We start from the raw sequence: 22,171 nt of genomic DNA on the forward strand, positions 1-22,171 counted from the left end.
CTCGATATGGTCACTACGAGTTCTTGGTGATGTCATTTGGCTTTACTAACGCTCCAACAGTCTTCATGAATTTGATGAATCGAGTGTTTAAGCTTTATTTAGATTCCTTCATGATTGTCTTCATTGATGATATTCTGGTTTACTCTCGTAGTAGTGAGGAGCATGAGCAGTACCTACGGATTGTATATCATACTTTGAAGGATCATCAATTATATGCCAAGTTTTCAAAGTCTGAGTTCTGGATAGAGTCAGTTGCCTTTTTTGGGTCACATTGTGTCTTCCGAGGGTATCAAGGTGGATCCTAAGAAGATAGAGGCAATTCAAAACTGGCCTAGACCTACTTCAGCTATAGAGATTCAGAGCTTCCTGGGATTTGTAGGTTACTATTGCCTGTTCATGGAGGGATTTTATCTATCTCAACCCCATTGACCATGTTGACTCAGAAGGGCGCTCTTTTCAGATGGTCCGACGAGTATGAGGAGAGCTTTTAGAAGCTCAAGACTGCCTTGACTACAACCCCAGTATTGGTGTTCCCACAGGTTCGGGATCTTACACTGTTTATTATGATGCATCGCATATTGGACTTGGCGCGATACATATGCAGTATAGTAGAGTGATTGCCTCTTTATCTCGTTAGTTGAAGGTCCATGAGAAGAATTATCCTATGCATGACTTGAAGTTACTAGCCATTTTTCACGTGTTCAAGATTGGGAGGCACTATCTATACGGCGTTCAATGTGAGGTCTATACTGACCATAGGAGTCTCTAGCATATATTCAAGCTGAAGGACCTTGATTTGAGGCGCAGAGATAGTTAGGGTTATTGAAAGATAGTGATATCACCGTATTATACCATTCGTGGAAGGCCAATGTAGTGGCCGATGCCTTGAGTAGGAAGGAAGAGAGCATGGGCAGTTTGACATTTTTACCGGCAGTGGAGAGGCCATTAGATATGGATATTCAATCTTTGGCCAATCGATTTATGAGATTGGATGTTTTGGAGCCTAGAAGGGTTCTTGATTGTGTTGTGGCCCAGTAATCCTTGTTAGAGCGTATCAAGGCTCATCAGTTTGATGATCCTCACTTGTAGGTGTTGAAATATACGGTGCAGCAGGGTGGTGCTAAGAAGGTTGTGATTGGGGATGATTGTATTATGCGGCTTTAGGGCCGGATTTGTGTTTCGAATGTTGATAGGTTGAGAGAGTTTATCCTTGAAGAGGCTCACAGTTCACAGTATTCCATTCACCCTGGTGTCACGAAGATGTATCGTGATTTGAAGCAGCACTATTAGTGGCGGAGGATGAAGAAAGACAATGTTGGACATGTCTCTCGGTGTTTGGATTGTCAACATGTGAAGTATGACCATTAGAAGCCGTGTGGGTTGACTCAAAAATTGGTAATACCGGAGTGGAAATGGGAGCGTATCACTATGGACTTTGTGGTAGGCTTACCATGGACCTTGAGGAAATATGATATTGTTTGGGTCATTGTGGACGGGTTGATTAAGTCTACACACTTTATTCCGGTGAAGATATCCTATTCTTCAGAGCGATTGGCTAAGATTTACATCCGGGAGATTATTCTCCTGCATGGTGTGCCCATGTCCATCATTCAGACCGAGGAACGCATTTTACTTCACACTTTTGGAGAGCTGTGCAGCATGAGTTGGGCAAGCGGGTCGAGCTGAGCACTGCGTTCATTCTCAGATGAACAAACAGTCTAAGCAGACCATTCAAATTTTGGAGCACATGTGGCAGGCATGCTCTATGGATTTCGGGGGTTAGTGGGAACATTTTCTACCTCTAGAAAAGTTTGCCAACAATAACGACTATCAGTCAAGCATCCACATGGCTTATATAGGAGGCAATATCGTTCTCCAGTCCGTTGGTTTGAGTTTGTTGAGGCTATATTGTTGGGCACAAATTTGGTTCGTGACGCTTTGGAGAACGTGAAAGTGATTCAAGATTGGCTTTGTACATCTCAATCAAGGCAAAAGAGTTATGCGGACCGGAAGGTTCGAGATGTGGCTTACATGGAAGGTGAGGAGGTTCTTCTCCGAGTGTCGTCTATGAAGGGCGTGATGCAATTTGGGAAGAAGGGAAAGTTGAACTTGAGGTTTATTGGCCCGTTTGATATCTTGGAGAGAGTTGGGGAGGTTCACGTCTCCATGCTTCGGAAGAACCATGAAGATAGGTCACATGTTTTAGACTTCAGCACGTTGCAACTTGATGAGGATTTAACTTATGGGGAAGAGTCGGTGGCTATTCTAGACCAGTAGGTTCGGAAGCTGAGATCTAAAGATATTCTTTCTGTGAAAGTGCATTGGAGAGGTCAGCTGATTGAGGAGGCTACTTGGGATATCTAAAGATATTCCTTCTGGGAAAATGCGTTTGCAAAGTCCGACTCGCATTTGCGATATTGGGTAGGGGCAGGTATGCTTCACAATTGCGAAGTAGTGATCGCATTTGTGAGCTGGAGGGCATCACATTTTCAATCAAAGCGTCGCATTTGCGACTCAAGGATGGGCTGGACAACTTCCCAAATGCGAAGATTGAATCTCTTTTGCGATAGGTGGGCACTTCGCAAATGCAAAGATTTTTTCGCATTTGCGAGTTAGAGGGCATCGCATTTGCAATCAATGTGTCGCATTTGTGACTCAAGGATGGGCTGGACAACTTCCCAAATGCGAAGATTGAATCGTTTTACGATAGGTGGGCACTTCACAAATGCAAAGTTTTTGTCGCAATTGCGACAACTGAATGGATCAAACATTATTCGCTTTTGTGAACAGTGGTTCGCTTTTGCGTTGCAATTAAAAACAAGTGTTCGCAATTATGATATCTACAACTGGATTAAATGGTGAGATTTCAGGATTTAGCTCATTTTACACCATTTTTGAATTCTAGACTCCATAGAGGAGATTTTTAGAGAGCAATTTCTTCCCAAATTCATAGATTAGTAAACTTAACTTGTTTTCATTTGATTTCAACTACTTTTTCACGAATTTCATCATCAAATCTAAGAATTGGGGGTTTTGGGTAAAATTTAGGGATTTTGCAAAATTAAGATTTAGACCTCAAATTGAGGTCGGATTTCAAAATAAATCTCATATCCTGGGTGGGGTGAATGGGTAATCCGGATTTTGGTCTTAATTTCATATTTTGACCATGTGCGCCTGGGTTGCCTTTTTGTTGACTTTTTAAATTATATCAAAGATTGAACCTTTTTCATTCGAGGGTAGATTCTAAATCTTGTTTTGACTTGTTTAAACAATATTTGACTAGATTCGATTGCTTTGGAGGCTTATTATAAAGAAAAATCTGTGTTGGGTTGTTGATTGTATTCCAAAAAGAGGTAAGTATCTTGGTTAACCTTGATTTTAGGAAAATAGGGTAGAATCGAGTCTATTTTCTATGTGATCTATGTGTTGGGGGCGGCGTATTGATAAGTAGGGATTTTAGCCTATTAATTGCTCTCTTTTACTTGTATTTTGGGCAAAAAAATGCGTGAAGGTATTCCCGAAAACTAACTTAATATGCTTGCTTGCAGGGATTGTTCAAAATGAGCCAAAGGAGCTATAATAAACTCATAAAGGAGTCAAAACTTGAACAAAAACCAAAACTCGGCCAAGAGGTATGGAATGCGGACCGCGACAAAAAAGTGCGGCCGCGAAAGTATCAACGCGGACACGGCCATTATTTTGCGGTCCGCGATATGAAGAATCAGAGAGATGGTTTTTTTGGGCCCAAACATGAACGCGGACCGCGACAAGAAGATGCGGCCGCAAAAGTACCAGCACGACCGCGATGGGAATTTCGCGGACCGCGGTTGCTAAGGTTCAGAGAGTGCATAACTCAAGCAAAAATGAGAAGGGCAGTTCGCGTCAAAGTTACGCGGCTGCGAAGTCTCTCACGCAGATATGGTAGAAATTATGAGATCCGCGAAACAAGGTTCAAACCTGGTCCAGAAGTGAAGAAACGCGGACCGGGATCAGAATTACACGGCCGCGAAAGCAAGTGTGCGGCTGCGGTCAGAATTACGCGGTCGCGAAACTTCCACAGGGGTATTTTTGTCCGAAAAATTTAGTTTAGTATAAATAGATCTTTTTGTCAAATTTAGGTTATGTTATGTTTTTGCTGAGTACGGGAGACGGCTAGGTTTTCATTTTTGGGCAATTTTGTATAATATTTACTTTATAACATTAGATTTTTTTCTTTTAATTTAGTATTATGGATTATATCTTCTCTTTATCTTTGATTTCTGCTATTATTATGAGTATCTAGACCCATAGCTAGGGTTGTGACTCAATTCTAGTGTGAGTATTTAATGGGTCTTTAATTTTAGGGCTTGAATGTGTATGGGTTAGTGATATTTAGCCTAGTTCTTGCTAGAATTATAGTATTAGTGGTTGCAAACACTGATTCATGCCTTTATGATTTGGTCTCTTCTTGAGAAAGAGGAATTAAGTCTGGGAAAACTAGGCTAACAAGGAATTGGGGTGAACTCAAGAAATTGATAGCCCCAATTAAAGGGTTAAACCTAGAGATAGTAATACTCGACTTGAGCTAATATTACATGACTTGCATGAATACCCAGTTGGACTTGAGAAAGCCAAATTGGGCAAAATCACTCAAACTATCGAGAGATATAGAGTGAGTACTTGGGTGTGATGACTATATTACGATCCCAAACTAATCAATCTTGCCCTAGATTCTTACTACCCGTTAGATGTCCCCTAGGCGAAAGTCACTACCATAGTCCTTTTAAACACTTGAAAACCAACATCAAAAATATTGTACTTAGCTTTAATCATCGCATATAATAGAATAGAATTAGAAGTAGAATCAACACCATCATGTTTGGAAGTGCAATTAGGAACAACACACGCATCAAGACTTAGATATAAACCTAATTCCAAATCAATTAACTCCCTGTGGAAATCGATCCCGATCTTGTTGGGTAAAACTGCATCGACCATCCTCGCTACTCAATAGTGGTATAGGTTTGGACCCAATCAATTTTTGGTGCCGTTGCCGGGGAGTTAGACGGTCTTAGCTATATATCTAACTATTTGTGTGTCTTGTTTTTCTTTCCTTCCGTTTTTCTAATTTTTGTGTGTCAATTGCTTTTAGGTACCAAATGGCTCTTAACGAGGTCCTCGGACATATTCCTCAGGGGGAGGAGGTAGATGAAAATGAAGTGGATGAGGTTCACCTTGAACCTCAAGTACAAAGAAGAGGTCGCCCGCCTCATGACAACGTTCCAAACTCTCCCCCACCTCCTCCAAAGGCAGCACACCGGGTGTTGCCCAATGAAGGCTACGCAAGTGAAATTATCCCGCCCCGGATTTAGGTGGGCAATTTTCAAATAACCACTATCATGCTTACTCTATTGGAACAAAGGGGTTTCTTCACCGGAGCTCCATATCAGAATGCATATAAGCATCTTAAAGGTTTTGTAGACATATGTTGGGGGAGCAAGCAGACGAATGTATCTGAGGACGCTTTGAGGTTAAGGCTTTTCCCTTTCTCACTTAGAGGGAAGGCTTTAGATTGGCTTGAGAGGCTACCCAACCATTCCATCTCCACTTGGGATGAGTTGGCCGAGAAGTTCATAGCGAAGTTCTTTTCTCCGATACATATGGCAACATTGAGAAATGAAATCCTTACTTTTAAATAAGAGCCAAATGAACCGTTACATGAGATTTGGGAACGGTACCAGATAATGGTCAGAGAGTGCCCCAATAACGATATGACTGAAGCAATGATCCAGCAAACCTTTTATAGGGGTATCAACACAACTAACCAGTGTGTGGTGAATCAGCTCGCAGGGGGAAACTTCATGAACACATCATATTCAGAAGCATGTGAAATATTAGATGAGATGGCGGACACCTCTTCAGCTTGGCAAAGTCGGACCAATGTTCCTCAGGGTGACCCTAATGTTATCCACCTTCACAACGAACTCCATGATCACGGACAAGCCATAGCAGAGTTGACAACTACCATGAATCAGTTAGTCAAGGCACAACTTCAGCAGGTTCAGGGGCCAAAGCAAGTAAATTCCATGGAAGGGATGAATGTAATGGTTAACAAGAGGAGACAAAGAGGTCAACAAGTTCAACACGATCAGGATCAATTTGAGCAAAGTGGTAGTGGGTACAACCAATATGACTCTTATGATGATCAAAGTGAAGAGGTTCAATATGTGAACAATTACCAAGGTCAAAGGAGCAATGCTCCAAATCAACAATAGTGGAGATCACAGGGAAACAATCAAAATTGGGGTAACCAAGGCCAAGGGAATTGGAATAGTGGAAACAACAACAATCCGAACAATTGGGGGAACAACAATCAAAATTGGGGGAATCAAGGAAATAACCAAGGCAATTGGGGTGGTAACAATAATAGTAATTGGGGAGGCAATGGAAACCAAGGGGGTTGGGCCCTCAAAGCTCCCCGATGTATCAACAACCCAACAACCCGCCTCCATATCCGTCTCAAGGGCAAAGTTCTTCAAATATTGAGATGGGGCGGATAGAAAGTATGTTCAAGCAAATGATGGAAAGAAATGCCGACTCCGATGCCCAAATAGCCTCCCACAATACTTCTATCCGCAACTTGGAAGTATAATTGGGTCAAATTTATCAAGCATTCAATACTCACCCTAAGGGGGCACTACCAAGTAATACGGTAGTAAACTCGAATGGTGGAAACAATACGAGCCATGCTATGGCAGTGACCACAAGAAGCGGTAGAGGTGGAGATGCAAGTACCTCCAATCTAAGAAAGATTGTGAATGATGATTTGGTTATGCAAGAAGATGATGAGATCCAAATCAATGATGAGAATGTGAATGATGAAGCGAGGATAGACATTGATGACAACGTGGAGGAGACACAAAATGATGTGAACCCATCTAGGGAACACGTGATAGACATACTAGAAATGGTAGTGCCCAAAGCCTAGGCCCCTTTGCCAAGGCCTCCTCCACCGTATCCTCAAAGGTTCGCAAAGCAAAACAACGAGAACCAATTCAAGAAATTCATTGATATGATGAAACATTTGTCCATAAATGTACCTTTTGTTGAAGCTCTAGAACAAATGATGGGATATGCCAAGTTTATAAAGGACTTGGTAACAAAGAAGAGGTCAATGAACTGTGAGACGATCAAAATGACACATCAAGTGAGTGACATTATGCATTCCATGGCTCCAAATCTAGAAGATCTCGGTGCCTTTACAATTCCATGCACTATCGGTAGTGCCAATTTTGCCAAAGCCTTGTGCGATTTGGGAGCGAGCATTAATTTGATGCCATATTCTGTGTTCAAGACATTGGGGATAGGGAAACCAAGACCTACTTCCATGAGGTTGCAAATGGCGGACCAAACAATGAAAAGGCCATTGGGGATAATTGATGATGTGCTAGTTTGGGTCGACAAGTTCATACTTCCCGCAGATTTTGTGATACTCGACTGTGAGGTTGACTATGAGGTGCCAATCATATTGGGGAGACATTTTCTAGCAACATGGAAGGCATTGGTTGATGTGGAAGATGGGGATCTCACCTTCCGGGTGGGCGATGAAAATGTTGTATTCCACGTGTGCAAGTCAATGAGGCAGTCTAATAGCAATGAAGTATGCTCTTTTGTGGATCTTGTGATAGAGGTGATTGTTAATGACACGAGTGTTATGATCAATATGGAAGACCCTCTAGAAGTTGTGTTGTTGAATCATGAGGATGATGAGAAGGCAGGCTTGATAGAATGTACAAATGCTTTGCAAGGAATGGGATCTTACACATAACTTTCCTTCGACCTTGAGAACCGGAAGACTCCGCCAACAAAGCCCTCAATCGAGGAGCCACAAATATTGGAGTTAAATACCTTGCCTTCATACCTCAGGTATCAGTTCTTAGGCCCTTGTTCCACATTATCTATTATTCTTTCTTCGTGCTTAACTAACGTGCAGGTAGATTTCACTCTTGCGGTGCTTCAAAGAAGGAAGAAGGCAATAGGTTGGACATTGACGAATATTCGGGGTATAAGCCCCGCCTTCTGCATGCACAAAATCATATTGGAGGAAGATGCCAAACCCTCTGTGGAACATCAAATGAGGTTGAACAAGGCCATGCAAGAGGTAGTTAAGAAAGAGATCATCAAGTGGCTAGATGCAGGGGTTGTGTACCCTATTTCTGATAGTTCATGGACTTCGCCGAAACAATATGTCCCAAAGAAGAGGGTTATGACTGTGATCACAAATGATAGAAATGAATTGATCCCCACAAGAACTGTCATCGGTTGGAGGGTATGCATGGATTATAGAAAGTTGAACAAAGTGACCCGCAAAGACCATTTTCCATTGCCATTTCTCAACCAAATGTTGGATAGACTTGCCGGGCGTGCTTATTATTGCTTTTTGGATGGGTACTCCGGGTACAACCAGATTCTCATTGCACCTGAAGACCAAGAGAAAACTACTTTCACCTGTCCGTATGGCACATTTGTATTCTCGGGGATACCGTTTGGTTTGTGTAATGCACCGGCTACCTTTCAGCGGTGTATGATGGCAATATTTACGGATATGGTGGAGGACTCCCTCGAGGTGTTCATGGATGATTTCAGTGTTGTGGGGGATTCCTTTGAAGAATGATTGGATAATCTTGACAAAGTGTTATCCCGATGTGAAGAGACCTACTTAGTGCTTAATTGGGAAAAGTGTCACTTTATGGTCGAGGAGGGCATTGTCCTTGGCCATAAGGTCTCAAAGAATGGTATTGAAGTGGACAAAGCAAAAATTGAAGTGATTTCAAAATTCTCTCCTCCTACTTCCGTCAAGGGAGTGAGGAGCTTTCTTGGTCACGCAGGGTTTTACCGAAGGTTCATCAAGGATTTCTCAAAAGTGGTGAACCCCTTGTGCAAGTTGTTGGAAAAAGATGCAAAGTTTGTGTTCAATGATGATTGCATGAAAGCTTTTGAGCTTCTCAAGTATATATTAACTACCACTCCCATCATTACCGCACCCAATTAGAGCTTACTATTTGAGCTCATGTGTGATGCTTGCGACGTTGCGGTAGGAGCGGTTTTGGAAAAAAAAGGATCAACAAGATATTTCATCCGGTTTATTATGCAAGAAAAATAATGAACGACACCCAAGTCAACTATACGGTGACCTAGAAAGAGCTATTAGCCATTGTCTTCGCCATGGAAAAGTTATGCCCGTACCTCATGGGTACCAAAGTGATTGTGCACACCGATCACGCGGCACTTCGTTATTTGATGAGTAAAAAGGACTCTAAGGCTAGGTTGATGAGATGGGGTCTTCTTCTACAAGAGTTTGAGCTTGAAATCATAGATCGAAAAGGGAGTGAAAATCAAGTGGCGGACCATTTGTCCCGCTTGGAAGAGGAGGGGCGGCCCCATGATGGCCTCGAGATTAATGATTCGTTTTTGGATGAACAACTCCTCTCTGTGTCTGTGACTGGGATACCTTGGTTCGCCGATGTGGCTAACTTTCTTGTGACTGGCATTGTCCCGAATGAGCTCTCTTCAAACCAAAGGAAGAAGCTCAAACGGGACTGCTTGGATTATTATTGGGACGAGCCATATCTTTTCAAAAATTGCAATGATGGTGTTATCCGGAGATGTGTTCCGGAAGAAGAGCAATTAAATATTCTTAAAGCTTGCCATTCCTCACCCTATGGTGGTCACCATGGTGGGGCGAGAACTGCTACAAAGGTCCTAAGTTGTGGATTCTATTGGCCCACCTTGTACAAAGACGCTAGCGAGCTTGTTAGGCATTGTGATGAGTGCCAAAGAGCTGGTGGAATTTCCAAGAAGAATGAAATGCCCCTCACCACTATTCTCGAGATTGATATTTTTGATGTGTGTGGCATCGACTTTATGGGGCCATTTGTGAGTTCATGTGGGAACACTTATATTCTGGTTGCTGTTGATTATGTTTCCAAATGGATTGAAGCTATGTCTTTGCCTAACAATGAGGCATGGAGTGTGGTGGATTTCTTAAAGAAAAATATCTTCACAAGGTTCGGCACCCCAAGGGCTATCATTAGTGATGGGGGTTCTCATTTTTGCAACAAAGCCTTAGATACTTTACTTACTAAGTATGGTGTTAATCATAAGGTGTAAACCCCTTATCACCCACAGGCTAGTGGACAAGTTGAGGTCTCTAATAAGGAGATCAAGAGCATATTATCCAAGACTGTCAAAGGAAACCGAACTGATTGGTCAAGGAAACTTGACGATGCTTTATGGGCCTATCGTATAGCTTACAAGACTCCAATTGATATGTTTCCGTACCGGTTGGTATTTGGGAAAGCATGCCATCTTCCGGTTGAATTAGAACACAAGGCCATGTGGGCGCTGAAGAAGTTGAACCTTGAATAGGATGTAGCTGCCAATCTCCGGGTAGAGCAACTAAATGAACTTGATGAGTTCCGGTTCCATGCTTATTCCAGCTCGTCCTTATATAAGGACAAGATGAAGTACTTACATGACAAATATATCCGGAACAAAGAATTCAAGGACGGTGACTTGGTTCTTCTATTCAACTCTCGGTTACGGATGTTTCTGGGAAAGCTCAAGTCAAAGTGGAGTGGCCCTTTTGAAGTGATGTATGTAACTCCGTTTGGTGCTCTCGATTTGAAAAACAAAAATGGTGAAATATTTAGAGTCAATGGGCACCGAGTGAAGCATTACCTTGGCAAGATTGATGATAGCCACGTAGTGGCCTTGATCCATTTCAAATGATGATAGTAACATGCATCGTGCCGCGACGTTAAATCAGGCGCTTCTTGGAAGGCAACTCATGTGTTTTTCTTTCTTTTGATTTTCTTCTTAGATTAGGCATTGTTTTGGATTAACTGCTTATGAAGTGTATGTAGGAACTAGTTGTGCAGTGCAGGATTTTGACAGGAAATATTTGGCTAAGTGTTGGAAGTTCACGGACCGCGCCCAAAATTTCACGGTACGCGTGAGCATTTTGCAGCAGCACATTTTTATCCGCGGACGCATACTTGAAAAGAGAAAAATGTCAACTCTCTGAAGTTGGACTATTGAAAATCCTTCAGAGATCGCGGCCGCGTTCCAATTTTCGTGGACCACATTGAATTTTGCGGGCGCGACCTATATTCCGCGAACCGCCCCCATGTACTTGAAGCTGGTCTACATAAGGTAACGTAGCGCGAACCACGATAGAATTTCATGGCCACGCTCAGGTAAGGTGGTGGGTTCCACAGGTTATTTGTATAAATAAGGGTTCTTTAAACATTTTACAGTTTTCGAACCCTAATGTTTCACCGCACAAAAAAGCACTGTTCATCTCATCATGTTCTCAATTTTCATCTCATTCACATTAAGAGTTCATTTCCTACTACAATTTTACAACTGGTATGTTCAATTCCATGATGTGATTTTATCTTTTTCTTTTCTTTTCTCTTTGTTTTAATTTTTCTTTGTTAGTTAGGGTTAGATGCATGCCATGATCTCAAATTAATGCTTAATTGATATTTAAATACATATGGATAGTGTTTATATGCCTAATGGGGGCTGGGGTTAGTAACTTTGTATGGTTAATTGAACTAATTTTGGCACACTTAGTGAAAACCCTAGTTATCAGTGTTCTTAGTACCGATATTATTAGAATTTCGCGGCCGCGGTCCATTTTACGCGATCCGCGATAGGGTAGGTGGCCGCGTTCATTTTCTTCGCGATCCGCACTATCCCAGCTTTTAGTTACTGAATGATTGCTAAGAGTTCGCGGCCACAGTCACTTTTACACGGTCCGCGGCTGGTCCTTCGTGGCTGCGTTCAAGTTTTTGTGGTCCGCGCTTGTGAACTTCAAGGAGTCTGTTAATTGCTTTCATGGTCACGTTGATTTTTTCGCGGTCCGTGATTGGTCATTCACGACCACGTCTAATTTTTTGCGGTCGGTGTGTGTCCAAGATCAGAGAGTTAGTAGTCTGAACCTGACCTCTTCGCGGCCGCGTTCACTTTTTAGCGGTCTGTGATGGGCATTCCGCGGCCGCGTCCACTTTTTCACGATCCGCGATGCCCTGTTTTGAGAAGCCATATTGTTCATTTCATCTGTACTGCTTTCAGGCATGATTGAACCCCAATTTAATTATCTTTCACTAATTGTGTGTTACAAAAAATGGTGCGATCTCGCGGAGGAGCAGACAAATCAAAAGGGAGGGCAGAATCCTCTCGAGGTCGGGGCAAAGGAAAGTAGGATTTGCCCTTAGTAGTTCAAAGAATCATAAGCAAAAAGAAAACCCTCACTAGACCTCCTACCGATTCATCAGACACAAGTGAATATCTCCCATCCTGGGAGATTTTTGAGGGGGAATTTACACAACCTCGACAAGAGGCTCAATCACAACCATTTCGCCTAATCGATGAAGCTACCTCCTCTTTTGGGTCATATGATGGCTCAGAGGGACGTAGTGAGGCATCGGAGCCATCTCCCTCACCTGCTACAACTCCGGCCTCAACAACTACTCCTATCAATGTAGATGAGGATGATGAGGTCCCGGATGACAGGAGAGGGGGTGATACCAATGTGGGTGGTCTTGCTAAATCAAGGAAACCCGAGGTGTGGGCGGATAGATTCGTGAGCGAGAAAGCATACCTCAAATTCTGGAAATGGTGGCCCCAAAGGTCGCTCATCCTTGAGCGACAGTTTATAGACAGAGATCTCCTTCCTCACAATCCAAATGTCAAGAGATAGTTTGAGGAGAGAAAAGGGTGGAAGTACTTCACCAGCAAGATCCCGGATGCCAATGAGTACCTTGTCAAGGAGTTCTACGCAAATGTTGCCGACATCAAAAAGGGCACCAATGTGACAAAGGTACGGAACTTGAAGATACGGTTTGATGGCGACACCTTGAACAAATATGCCAGTTTTGAGGATGTGGAAGCTGTACAGTATTTGGAGAAGATGACCCTAGATGAAGCAGCCTGGCCTTGGCTAGCGGAAGTAATAGCCATCCTAGGGACAACACCGGCCCGGCTCGCAGTTGGAGTCCCAATCGCCAGAAACACCCTCAGCTTTGAAGCCAAAGGGTGGTGCACATTTTTATGTAACCGGCTTGATCCTAGCCATCATGATAGTGACATCCCACTCTCTCGGGCAATCCTAATAGCTTTCATCATGGCGGGGTATCCAATCAATGTGGGGAACCTCATGTCTCACCACATCTCCAAAGGAACCGAAAAAGAAGGAAGGTCCTACCCCTACCCCAACTTTATCATTATGTATATCGAGGACCAAGGGGTAGAGGGGAGGCACTATGACACGAAGGTGAAGCCGAAGACACCTTTCTCCTGGTATAGCCTTCAAGGACCGGACAATCCTAAAGCAAAGGATAAATCCACTACCTCTACTAGCCAGTCTGAAGAGCCAAGGGTAGTGGCGACCGGGTTAGAGCCTTCCACAGCAGAGGGACCTTCAGCTGCCATGCCTCCTCCTTCATCTAGGCCATCCATCACTGTGCCACTATCTGTGCCCTCATCTTCTACTTACCCCCAGACTGCACTACGAGTTTCTCAAACCTTATCCAGCATGAACAACTGGATGCAGGCAGCTACATCAAAGCTGTCTGTCTTATCCAGTGCATTAGCAGCACAGTCATCGCCAGAACAGCTTTAGGTACCTCCATCAGTAGAAGATTCATTGACGGAGCTTCTGGCCAACCAGAAGAAGCTCCTGGACAACCAAACGAAGATCCTGGAGACTTTGGATACTCATGGCAAGGTGCTCAAGGATCTGGGCAAGCAGGTAAAGAAGATGTGAAAGACTCAGGCCTCAAAGGAGTCAGTGGAGAAGTTGAAGAGGGAGATAGAGAAGTTCACTTCTGCTGGAGACATCCCACTTGACTTGCTTATGGAGGAGACTGCCCCACCAGCACAGGTAGCAGAGCATGAGGAAGACAGAGCTCCAGTTAGAAGATTTGTGGTCCCCCAGTCAGAGGATTTGGAAATCCAATTAGAGGACCCGGAGGGAGATGATGATCCTATGCAGTCCAAGGACCCCACTCATGTGCCTGACCCCATGCAGACAGAGACCACATAGGGAGTTTTCTTTACTCTTTAACTCTTCCCTGATCTTATTTTGATATTAGCATTGAGGACAATGCTATCTTTTATTTGGGAGGGGGGGGGTGGTCCATTTTGATTTGGTTATGATTTGATGACATTGGTATGTAATAATTATGATACTATTTTTCTTTACCTTCATTTATCGTTAGTTTCACTTTCGTTATTTTTTACTTTTGGTATGTATATAACTTTATCATTCGATGTATATATTCATCTCCATTTTGTATGTACTCATTTCACTCAATTATTGTACCTATTCATTTTACTTTCCGTAGTTTACTTCATAACTTCTTTTGTATTTTTCCTTAATAGCTTAGCTTCTTATTTCCTTTAGTAGCTTATTTTTAGCTTCTTTTTACATTCTTCGTGATCAATAAGCCTTTGGTTTTCTTAATGCCACGGTTCTTTCCAAAGGTGGATGTTGTGTGAAACGATGATGGCGTGACAACCTTCTTAAGGAATCAAATCCGTTTTCTTTTTGTTTTGGTGTATATAGTAGTAGTAATGAATAAAAGTGTCTCAAGCATGCTTCACTTGGTACTAACACATTTACCTTTGGTCTCATGGTTAGAGGCAAGTTGATTGGCAGAGATTAGCTCTAGTTGTGACCTTAAGACTCTTGTGTTGGCTAAAACAATCATCGAGTGGTTCCCTTGAGCCATTTGTGATTTTCAATCTTAGCTAGGGTTGTTGTGGGCCCTCGACTTTGTTCTCTTTAACAATCCAGCGGCTTGAGAGGTGAGGTATTGAATTGCAAGTCCAAGTCCTATGCCAATAAGTCTAGAACTTGCCCTGAATATTTGTCTAAGCGAAATTCTAAGTATAGCTTGACTTGAGAAATGATTGTAGGCTCTCCTTGGTCCAAGTTGAACTTTGAAAGCTTCCGTAGCCTACCAATATGATATCCCTAGTCAACTCCTTTGAGCCTAAGCCTTTTTCATTCAATAGCCACATTACCAGCCTTTCTCTGTTTCATAATGACCCTCTCTTGGCACCCAATCTTTCCTTAGCATTCATGATGAACAATTGGCAAAAGTATAAATTTGGGGGAGAGATGAGTAATTTGAAAGTGATAAAAGGTTCAAAGAAGAAAAGAATTGTTGAAAAGGAAAGTCAAAGAAAAGGAAGAAAAGCCAAAAAGAAATACGTCAAAAAGAAAGAGAAGTTTGAAGGGATTCAAAGAACATAATAATGAAAGGAAAGGAATGATGAGAAAAGGAGAAAAATAATTTTCATGAGTAAGAAAGAATGATGGTTTGTCTCTCTAGTTCCCCTAAAGAAGAAGAAAAATGACTCAAAGAGTCAAGAAAGTATGAGCCGAAATGAGAAAATGGAGTGCGTAAGGAAAGATGAAACCATCATAGTTCGTTATGTCCTACCTTGATCCAAAAGCCTTCATTACATCCCTGCTAAAGCCCTATATGATTTCAAGTTGAGTGAGCTTACATTAGTGGTGATTTACATAAGGGGCAAGCTTATGGTACTTAGAGCCGGACTTGTGGCATTCTTTTGAGAGTGATGAGCGCACTTCTTCACAATCCTTGTTTTGAGTGTTACATTCTAAAAAGTGAGATCTACTCGTGGAGAGTAGAGGAGAAGGAGTTTGGGATCCACAATGACCTACGTGAGAGAACGAGCTTCCTTGATGAATTGAGTCAACTCTTGATGCTCTAGTGTCACATTAGAACTATGGAACTCAAAGGGTCATAACATGACGTTGTTGATAATTCATTTGTGTTGAGGGTAATTGTTAGTCCCAATTGATTCTTGATGAATTCACCTTAGGCCAGCTGAAATATCCTTTTCTTTTTCTTGTGAAGGTGAGAATTATCTTATTTGCTTGAGGACAAGCAAAAGCTTAAGTTTGGGAGAGTTGATAAGTAGGGATTTTAGCCTATTAATTGCTCTATTTTACTTGTGTTTTGGTCAAAACAATGCGTGAAGGTATTTCCGGAAACTAACTTAATATGCTTACTTGCAGGGACTGTTCAAAATGAGCCAAAGGAGCCATAATCAACTCATAAAGGAGTCAAACTTGAACAAAAACCAAAACTGGGCCAAGAGGTATAGAACGCGGACTGCGACAAAAAAGTGTGGCCGCGAAAGTATCAACGCGGACGCGGCCATTATTTCGTGGTCCGCGATATGAAGAATCAGAGAGATGGTTATTTTGAGCACAAACATGAACACGGACCGCGACAAGAAGATGTGGCCGCAAAAGTACCAGCACGACCGCGATGGGAATTTCGCGGACCACGGTTGCTAAGGTTCAGAGAGTGCATAACTCAAGCAAAAATGAGAAGGGTGGTCCGCGTCAAAGTTACACGGCCGCGAAGTCTCTCACGCGGATGTGGTAAAAATTACGCGGTCCGCGAAACAAGTTTTAACCCAGGTCCAGATATGAAGAAACGCGGACCACGATTAGAATTATGCGGCCGCGAAAGCAAGTGTGCGGCCGCGGTCAGAATTACGCGGCCGCGAAACTTCCACAGGGGTATTTTTGTCCAGAAATTTTAGTTTAGTATAAATAGATCTTTTTGTCAATTTTAGGTTATGTTATGTTTTTGGTGAGTACGGGAGACGGCTAGGTTTTCCTTTTTGGGCAATTTTGTACTAGATTTACTTTATAACATTAGATTTTTATTTTTTAATTTAGTATTATGGATTATATCTTCTCTTTATCTTTGATTTTTGCTATTATTATGAGTAGCTAGACCCATAGCTAGGGTTGTGACTCAACCTTAGTGTAGGTATTTAATGGGTCTTGAATTTTAGGGCTTGAATGTTTATGTGTTAGTGATATTTAGCCTAGTTCTTTCTAGAATTATAGAATTAGTGGTTGCAAATACTGATTCATGCCTTTATGATTTGGTCTCTTCTTGAGAAAGAGGGATTAAGTCTGAAAAAACTAGGCTAATAAAGGAATTAGGGTGAACTCAAGAAATTGATAGACTCAATTAAAGGGTTAAACCTACAGATAGTAATACCCGACTTGAGCTAATATCACATGACTTGCATGAATACCTAGTTGGACTTGAGAAAGCCAAATTTGGAAAAATCACTCAAACTATCGAGAGATATAGAGTGAGTACTTGGGTGTGATGGCTATATTATGATCCCAAATTAATCGAGCTTGCCCTAGATTCTTACTACCCGTTAGATGTCCACCTAGGCAAAAGTCACTACCCTAGTTCTTTTAAACACTTGAAAACCAACATAAAATATATTGTACTTAGATTTAATCATCGCATACAATAGAATAGAATTAGAAGTAGAATCAACACCATCATGTTTGGAAGTGCAATTAGGAACAACACACACATCTAGACTTAGATATAAACCTAATTCCAAATCAATTAACTCCATGTGGAAATCGATCCCGACCTTGTTGGGTAAAACTGCATCGACCATTCTCGCTACTAAATAGTGGTGTAGGTTTGGACCCGATCATGTATATGCAAGGTGACGAGTGTATGGGATATGCATGCGGGTAGAATTAGCATTATTTGTGCCATGTTATTTGTGTATTATGTCTTTCATGCTTTAGATAGATTGTTTAATTCTTAAATTTATTGTATTCATGTTATTTTCTATCTTGAGATTATTGAGATATTGGTGTTGAGATCATTGAATTGTTAATTGGTTGTTGGTGCTATTTTTTGGAAGATTCTCATATGACAAGTTGTGTTCAAATACTATTGTTGATATTGAATTTGTTTTCCACCTTTCTTGGTAATGAGTTGTATATGATTGTTTGGCGAGGAAGAGTAAAATGCACGAAGGTTGTTGTCGTGCTTGTGAGAAAGAGTGAAATGGACGAACGGTGTTGTCGTGCTTGTAAGGAAGAGTGATTGTGCACGAAGGGTATTTTTGTGTCTTATTTATATATTGATATCGTAGCTTGATTGAACGTGAGGATATGTACAATGGGTGTTTCCGTGCTTGTTTTTATATTATAATGTGAGGATGGGAGTAAAAGCATGAAGGGTGATGTCATGCAACTTTGTTGATTTCATTGCTTGTTATTATATTATAATGCGAGGACAAGAGTAAAAGGCATGAAGGGTGATGTCGTGCAGTTTTGTTGATTTCATTGCTCTTTACTTTAATATTTGAAATGTGGACTTGGCTTTGTGGATTTGTTACTTACTTTTTGAAAGATGGCTCAAAGTTGTTATCACTTTGCCTTACTTTCCCCATTTATGCCCCTTCACTTGTATACTCGTTATCCCCTTTAACTTGTTGATATCTCGTTATTTGACTTGATCCCTTGCATGTTGTTTTTTTACTTCTAATATATAACTGCACAGGTTCATTATAAGTGTCTTGTCTTAGTCTCGTCACTACCTCGTGTGGGTTAGGATCAATACGTACTAAGTACATTGGGTCGGTTGTACTCATACTATACATCTACACTTCTTGTGCAAATCCGAATATCGGTACCAACGGAGTCCCAAGAGATGCTTAGCAGATACCGGGCATGTGATTCGAGGTAAAAGTTCATCCCATTTGCAGGCCTTATGTCATCTTCGTATTTCTATTGTATTGTTTTTATTTTTCGGACAGTGTTGTATTTTCTTTTAAAACAGTGTATGTAGTAAACTCTAGAAGCTCATGTACTTGTGACTCTATGTCTTGGGATGGTTTACGTTAGATGTTGGTTTTAGACTTATTATGTATATCTTCGAGTTGCTTTTGCGCTATGTTAGTATCATGTTGTTAGTCATTTATTGTAATTCTTTTGTGTTTTCCTATTGTGTATTGTCTTACCTAGAAAGCGGTGTTAGGCGCCATCACGACCCCGATTGGTTGGGATTTTGGGTCGTGACAGTTTTCCTAGCAAGCGGTGTTAGGCGGTGTTGACTCGTTTATTGATTTTTCCTTCTTCTTCCTTGTCAAAGCTCCAGTCTTCCTCTTCTTCTTTAGACTGTCCTCTGGGTCTACCCTTACTTGACATTCTTGGCTTTCATTATTATTCTGCTCCTCTACAGTCCCAACTTATTTTTTTAATCAACTCACCCTTTTTGTTCTACAATAGGGTCCTTCAATGTTGTGCCACTCCTCAAAGAAATATCTTTTATTATTTATTTTGGATTCTTTTCGGTATCAGCAAGAAGAGTTCCTCGATCCCTCTATTTATCCCACTTGCCTCTCTAAGTTCTGAATGGTTGTGCTATTAGTTTCAAGTCTCTCCTATGTCTTAATAATGAAGGCCTTCATTAGATCTTCCATGATAGACTGATTGGACATTTGAGGATGGTATTACTGCCTATGCTAATCTTGAAAACCTGGAGCTCCTTGTCCCTAGGGTCTAGGATTATTCTGTTGCCATGCATTCAAACTACCACCAGGTGAACTCCGCGAAAATCTAGGATATCTCTGGACCATGGAGTTGAAATTGTTTCTGCCTTGATATCTACCTCTTTCAAAACTTTCCACCACATTTACCACTTCATCTGTAGCTAAATCCTGACACTCGTGTGTTGGGTGGCCCATCTCACAAAAATCACAACCTGATGGTGGAAACTTTCTGATCTCTTTGTCCATTGAATCAAGTTGAGCCTGCGTTGAGATTGGATTCCACTTGATGTATCCTAACTTCTTTTCTTCTTTTGTATTCCTCAACAGGCCATTGGTTTGAATCTTCAGACAGCTCATCAATAATCGCAACAATCTCCTCAGGGGTCTTGATAAGGGGACCTCTAGCTGCATTACTTAGAGTTCTCCTGGAGGTGGGTGTCTGTCTATCCCAAAAATCATGGAGTTGCATCCACAATTCAATTCCATTATACTGACATTTTCTGACTACCTCCTTGAACCTCTCTCATGCCTCGAAAATAGTTTATGTGTCCTTCTGACAGAAGTTATGTATCTCTCTTCTAAATTTCCCTATTTTTGCATAGGAGAAATATTTGTCTAGAAACTTCTTTGTCATGTCTTCCCATGTCCTGATATACCCTGTTGGTAAGTATAGTATTCTCTTATTCCCAGTGGCATGCCTTTTTACTCAATTGAAAAAAGAATAATATTTTTTTATATTTAAAAACAAGTTAATTTTAAATTTTTTATTAATCTATAACTTATTTTAGATTATAAGTTTTTTTTAATTAAAAAACGTGTTCAAGATCACATAAAATGAATGGAAGGAGTGTGATGGAGTAGTTTTATTTACTTTAGGTATATACAAATCAGTGCGAGAATGCTTTTTGCAAGCAGCCTTTGTATAAAGATTTCTGCGTCGTTTTTCCTTTCTTTTGAAATTTAGGTCACTGACTGCAGGAAAGCTTGATGGACTTTTTCAGTGGGGCTGTTCTTATTTTTCTGTGTCAAAATTGAGCAATTATTAGGTTACCAAAAATATGTTATCCATCTGCGGCATTTATACAACATAACAATTGTTTGTCTCCTAAATTTTTTGCTACTCAATTCTTCTCCTCCAAAGTATCTTTTATCTTCTTCTCCTACTTTTTTCCTTTGTGAAATGGGATAAAGAACATTCATTAATGAACATGAATTACCACCACTATTTACTTGTTAGACTTTCGCTATTTTTGAATGTAAAGGCAAAACGACTTTTGATTGACTGCATCCCAGAAAGGCTTCATCAATGGGAAGGGCAGAGGCAAACAATATGAATAAAATAACTATAGCGACCTTTCTTTTATTTCATTGTCAGCGAGGTGGTTAGAACTTAGATATATGAAAGAAAAATGTTCTCTTTTCGTTAGTTTAGAAATATCCATCAAATGTAAAGTAAATTATTGTTTGGTTCATTTTTTTATTTTTGGTTCAATCAAATATCTATCAAAATATTTTTTGCTTAGCTTCTTTTATTTATGTTGCAGTGAGGTGGCTGGATGGTAAAAACTTATCCACACCGGGTGGATACACCCAATTTAGTTAAGTTAACCATAAACAACAAACTAAAGTTTATTAGGAGTCTTATTTCTAAACAATAAATTTTTTAAAGATGGAGTATATCTAATAAGACACTGTGATAAAATTTAGGGTTGCCGTCACATTACTATCGTTTATTTCCCTCAGTTTTTCTTCACATTGGTTCACTCTTCATCGTTGATTTAACAAGAAACTGAAGTTTTCTTTTTCAAGGATGCAATTGCAAAATTAATTTACAGTATTATGCCAAAAACACAATTGAAAATGTATTGTGGGAGACAAGTTTTGCAAGTAAGCAAAGGTTACCTTTTGCTTAGGAGTAAGCAAAATTAAATTACAAATATAACTTCAATAAATGTGGAGTTATCTTTATGTTTTCATTGAATACATGAAAGTACGAGAAAAGATATGCAGTCCGCCTCCTCTCTTTTTTTTTTTTTTTTCTTATCAATAAATCATAATAAACTACATCTTTGTTTTCACGTATAATTTATGGAATAATTTTTTAACAAATGGATGTCTAGCTAAAAAACTTGAGTTTTTCCCAGTTGATTTCTTGTGTTTTCAGTAACTTGCCGTTGGTTCAAGTTGACATTAACATAAGAAACATAAATTATTAAGTATTTTTATACTATTATTTAAAATCATGTATATGGTAGTTAACTATGGTTATATACTAAAAGATGTGATTAAATAAAATAACATGTGTCATTTATTTATAGAATGGGCGTAAACACCCGGTGCGAGTAAGTATTTACCGTGGTTGGATATATGAAAGAAAAATGTGTATCTTATCTTTAGTTTAGAAATATCCATCAAATGTCTAGAAGTAAATTACTACTACTCTTACTTTTGTTTAGCCTTTTAAAATTGGGCTGTTATAACTTTTGACATGTTATCCACCCTACAATTGTAAAAGCAGTAAATTTTCGTCTTCTCTCTCTATATTGAGCTTTTATCTGGCATATTACACTTCGTTACTTAAGTTGTTCTAGTTTAGACATAGTTTTAACTAGCTCTAATTTAGAGAGTGTTACCACACAATATTTAATTTGTTGAAAATGAGAAAAAAATATCTCCATTTTATTTCCATCATTTGGTGCTGCGCTGTCCAAAATAAACATTTCTAGCCTCTCTACGCACCAAAAAACATTTT

General features: G+C 40.5%; 1 non-coding gene across 1 annotated transcript; it reads left to right on the plus strand.

Moving 5' to 3' along the window:
* The first annotated feature begins 19,898 nt into the window (after positions 1–19,898).
* On the plus strand, positions 19,899–20,005 carry LOC142175585 (small nucleolar RNA R71). Its single transcript, XR_012704693.1, has one exon. It is a non-coding gene; the product is annotated as a small nucleolar RNA R71 (small nucleolar RNA).
* Positions 20,006–22,171: the final 2,166 nt, after the last annotated feature.

The sequence above is a fragment of the Nicotiana tabacum genome, chromosome 21 (genome assembly GCF_000715075.1).
Source record: "Nicotiana tabacum cultivar K326 chromosome 21, ASM71507v2, whole genome shotgun sequence".
NCBI classification, from domain to species: domain Eukaryota; kingdom Viridiplantae; phylum Streptophyta; class Magnoliopsida; order Solanales; family Solanaceae; genus Nicotiana; species Nicotiana tabacum.